Raw genomic sequence first — 5,178 nt, 5'->3', positions numbered from 1 at the left:
CCTTGTCAGTGAAAATTTTAGAGACTAGATAAGCACCTGGGGGTGCTATTAAAGGAATTCTTGCGTTGGATACAGATTGGCCTAGAATGATCTCAGAGCCCTTTCAACTCAAGAATATATTCCCAAAGAAAAATTTGCTTCCAAATATCAAGGCTTAATATTTTAAGGATGTAAGAATAGCCGAACGCTTAGAAAATATATTCACCTTGAAAAATTGTTTGAAAGTAAAAGGTACTCAGGACTTACCTTTAAACTTTCCAGACCAGAAATCCTGAAGGAATACCAGGTGATTTTCCAGTACTGAAAATTCACTAGTGGAAAAATCAGTAAATAAGGTAACTCATGTGTTTTCCAAAAACCACCAATTGGGACTTATCCATTGGCATGCTGTTGCCAATATAAAGAGCGTTGATCTCTTCCTTTGATCTACCCTATTTTAGAGATTACACATTTCTTTATATAGTTAATGGCCACTATAGTAATAGCTCAGTGTTGAGTTTATCAGGGAGGTAAATTATTCTTTTCACAATCACTACTCTTTTTTTTTTTTTTTTTTTAATGAACACAACTTTTGGAAACTTTTCCATCAACCTTATTTCCATTCTGTTTAAGAGTTTGCAGACGAATAGCTTAAGACCACTCAGTGGTTGTTCCTATGCACTCAGCGCCCTGAGCATTGGTGGGCTGAGCACCCCAGGCTCAGCAGGAAACTGCTGCACAGGCTCAGAGGGCACCTGCTCCCCTTCGGACCAGTCTGCGACCTCAGGCTCAGCAGCCATGAACTTGGGAGCTGGAGCAGTCCATTCACCCTGAAATTCCTCCTCCAGCACAGTCTTTTCCCAGCGACCTGCTCTTATCTCTCAATCTCTTCAGGATCTTTGTAGAAACAGAAGGCTGGCGTGACCTCCCACGGGTGTTCATGCCGTGCATACGCAGAACTTCCTGGGCCAGCACTGACCACATCAGACCACTGAGCGAGCCTCCTTGTTGTTGCCGGAGATGGCAGTGTTCACATAGCGCGCAGAGGAGAGTCTGTGTTACACAGAGCGATGGCAGGCAGGTTAACACAGGACATCTCTGTGAGAGGCTGGTGGTCAGCCCTGGGGTCATCAGTACCACTGGGATATCTTGGCTCCCAGAAGGCTGCCTGGAGCTGGTCAGTGACAATTCTAGGAGTGAAGGGGCCAGCAGGAGGGGTGGCTTCAGGGGCAGCAGCAAACTTCAGCCCAGCTCGCTGGCCAGTGTTCCTGGATAATGTGACACCGACATCAGCGGGGTTTCCAAAGACGACAATGGCAGAGCTGCGGCAGAAGCTCCTCCCACGTTCTCTTCAGCTTTATGCTGTAGACACCATCACTGTTTCTACTGGAGACATACTGTTCCACTTAGAAGTCAAGGTTGGTGTCCCTTGAGTGGGTTTCTGCTGCAAGGAAGTTGAGGACATCCTTCTCCTGCATTTGCAGGACATCAAGGGCTCCAGACATTGTGAAAGTTTCCCTTTAAGTTACGTGGGTGCCTCTCTAGGTAGCACGGAAAGACTCTGTAGTCTATTTTTGGTTGAGAGAAAATGAGAAAGTAGGGGTAGGCCAAGAGGAAGACAAAAATTAAAATATATAGAAAAGAAAATCATGCTGTGGCCATATTTACTCTAAAATTTTTGATATCTCTCATGTTGAAAAGCATCATATAAGATGTGTTTAAATATGTATTAGTATTAAACACATACGATAGGACTAGCTGCTATAGAAACTACTGGGTGTCTTACAAATGTTTATAGCTAAGTTCTACATTTTGTAAAATATTATTTTATTACAGGAAACATTCTTACCACACTAATACAGAAAAGTCTGGCCTGGAATTATAGGCAGAGCAGATGTTAATTGGCCATGCCCAGTATTTCTGAGATAATGGCAGGACTTTCTTAGCCTCTGAAAATCACCCTAAACACACATTTAGCACCTAGCTTCCCAGAATGCCAAGAGTCTCAAAGTCCATACTTCACCTAGCCTGACTGGTTACTTAGCTCATTAATTATAACACCGATGAGATTAAGGTTGTGAATTTGATTGTTGTATGAAACTGTCATTTTTGTTTCAGAACCTCGGCGGCATTTTTAAAAATTGATTTTTAGAGGGACAGTGGCAGGAAAGGGGAAGTAGGGAGACAGAGAGAGAGAGAGAGAGAGAGAAGCATTCATTTGTTATTTTACTTAGTTGTCCATTTAATGGTTGCTTCCTATATGCACCCTGACCAAGAAATTAAACCCGCAACCTTGGTGTCTCAGGATGACACTATAACCAACCGGGGGGGGGGGGGGGGAGAAATCAACTCATTGCTCTACTTAGTTGTGGACTGATTGCCTCTCATATGTGCCTTAACTGGGGATTAAACCAGCAACCTCGGGCTCAAGCCAGCCACCTCAGGTTTGAAACCATTGACCTTGGCCTTCTGGGTCCTCTATCCACTGCACCACCATCGATAAGGCCCTCAGCTGCATTCTTAATCTCAGCTAGTTTTATTGTAAATATGAGTCATCTCAAGAAGTGCTGGAAAAAAGAATTCAAAACTCACCACAACTACTATACATACTTGGGGGGAGAAACATAAACTATCAAAACAATTGTCTATAGCATTATCTTTATATAACAGTGATTATTGTTAATGGAAGACATGGGGAAACTATGGAAAAGGAAAGTAAAAAAAACCAAAACACAACTGAAAATATCAAAATAAAGCACTGAAATGGTGCCTGACCTGTGGTGGCGCAGTGGATGCTGAAGTCACTGGTTGGAAACCCTGGACTTGCCTGGTTAAGGCACATATAGAAGTTGATGCTTCCTGCTCTTCCCCTTTTTCCTGTCCTTCTCTCTCCTCTCTAAAATAAATAAAGTCTTAAAAAAAAAAAGCACTGAAATGGGTAGTTTCAAATTCTCACTGGAAAGCTGTCAAAATTCCTAAGAACCTCTAGGAAAATCCCACTACCAATCTCAAGAGCTCACCAGGAAGCCGTAGTGACTGTGTCTATGGCAGTCTGGTTGCAGCTGGTTCTCTGTAGGTAGAGTGTGCATCTCAACGGCCCAGTGGTTGCCGTGTCCATGTAATTGCTTTAGACCCCTGCTCGGCAAACGCGGCTCACGAGGCACATGTGGCTCTATGGCCCCTTGAGTGTGGCTCTTCCACAAAACACCACATGTGGGCACTACCTCGATAAGGAATGTACCTACCTATATAGTTTAAGTTTAAAAAATTTGGCTCTCAAAATAAATTTTAATCGTTGTACTGTTGATATTTGGCTCTGTTGACTAATGAGTTTGCTGACCACTGCTTTAGACCAATGAGACATGAGCAATTTGACTTGTGCCACATCCAAGCAGGAGCTTTAAATGTGCTTGCAGATATGGTTTGGTCTCTTGCTCCTGCCTTTGACTATGAGGATAGTATGTCCTAGGTATGGGCTGTTCTGTCAGCCTAGTGACAGAAGTATGAAGCAGAGCTGATCTGGCAGAGCTCAGTCCAAGTGAGCAGAGCTGTAGCTGATCCCCAGATCCATGAATAAGAAATTACAGTTTTGTTATAAGTCACTAAGATTTTGCAGTTGCTTATATTAGTCTACTCCCAGGGAATACTAAAAAATTTTATAGCCCTGGCCGGTTGGCTCAGTGGTAGAGCGTCGGCCTGGCATGCGGGGGACCTGGGTTCGATTCCCGGCCAGGGCACATAGGAGAAGCGCCCATTTGCTTCTCCACCCCCCCCCCCCTTCCTCTCTGTCTCTCTCTTCCCCTCCCGCAGCCAAGGCTCCATTGAAGCAAAGATGGCCCGGGCGCTGGGGATGGCTCCTTGGCCTCTGCCCCAGGCGCTAGAGTGGCTCTGGTCAGGGCAGAGCGATGCCCCGGAGGGGCAGAGCATTGCCCCCTGGTGGGCAGAGCATCGCCCCTGGTGGGCGTGCCGGGTGGATCCCATTCTGGCGCATGCGGAGTCTGTCTGTCTCTCCCCGTTTCCAGCTTCAGAAAAAATACAGGAAAAAAAAAATTATATTCATCCTCTTTAATTACATCTAATATGTCTTTAAGATTCTCTTGTGTTTAAGAATTTAAAGACTGTCTGACCTGTGGTGGTGCAGTGAATAAAGCATCAGCCTGTAGTGCTAAGGTCACCAGGTTTAACCCAGTAAAGGCACACAGGAGAAGTAACTACTAAGAGTCGTTGCTTCCCGCTCCTCTTCCTACTCCATTTCTCTCTCTCCTCCCTCTAAAAATCAATAAATCTTAAATATATATATATATATAAAAAGATCAAGTTAGAAACTCCAGTTCAATTTTCTTTTTATTAAAGTGCTTCAGTAAATAAACAGTGTTATCAACAATCAATACAAACCTTACACAAATAAAAATCCTCTACTTAATGAATCACTCGAATAATGTTCTCCTATGAAATAACAGTAATCACAGTTGGAAGCTGATTAATCTGAATTTATTCCTAACCACACACATGGGTTCTCAAATTAGGATATTCAAACTGGTTACCTGAATTCTAGTCTCAGCAAGTCAGTGAAAAAATGATGTGATTTGAAACTAATCAGTTATCCTTGATGCCACAATTTCTCCATCTGTACTGAGAATTAATCTTCTTTTAGAGAAGATTTGGAAGAAAGTATGAAATGTTCAGGCTTATCATACTTCTATGCCTCAGAAAGCATTCATGTGCATACTTTTAAAAGGGCAGCTTATTTGTTCTTGACACAAATTAAATACTAAATGGCTTTAAAAGAAATAGATTGATGACTGCTCTTTCCTTGAAAATTATCCTTTTACTGAAATCACATTAAAATTATAGATGAATAGGGTTCATAAATGATATGCTCAGTAAATTGTTTTGATTGCAATGAGGACCACCATTCTACTTAGGCAAAATTTACAAAACATTTTAAGAAATACCATCCATTACCTACTTACACGACCTTGACATAAAAACAGAAATCCTGCTGCCCTAACAGCACAAAGAGGTAAAGTCCAGGTTTATAAATTTTGGTGTAGTTCCTGTGGATATGGCCTGTAACTTAATCATGACTTCCAAATTAGACTGTGGTTGACAAAGGACAGAGTATAAATAAGCCAATTTTGATTAGAAGTCCTGGTACAATTAAAGTGGCCTGGTGCTGTCATAAAAAGATTCAGTAAA

The 5,178-nt window shown here is 42.4% G+C and overlaps 1 pseudogene; it reads right to left on the bottom strand.

Moving 5' to 3' along the window:
* Window positions 1-614: 614 nt before the first annotated feature.
* On the bottom strand, window positions 615-2,302 carry LOC136326405 (small ribosomal subunit protein uS2 pseudogene; annotated as a pseudogene).
* Window positions 2,303-5,178: the final 2,876 nt, after the last annotated feature.

This window comes from Saccopteryx bilineata, chromosome 2 (genome assembly GCF_036850765.1).
Source record: "Saccopteryx bilineata isolate mSacBil1 chromosome 2, mSacBil1_pri_phased_curated, whole genome shotgun sequence".
NCBI classification, from domain to species: Eukaryota; Metazoa; Chordata; class Mammalia; order Chiroptera; family Emballonuridae; genus Saccopteryx; species Saccopteryx bilineata.
This window is presented reverse-complemented; position numbering and strand designations above follow the sequence as displayed.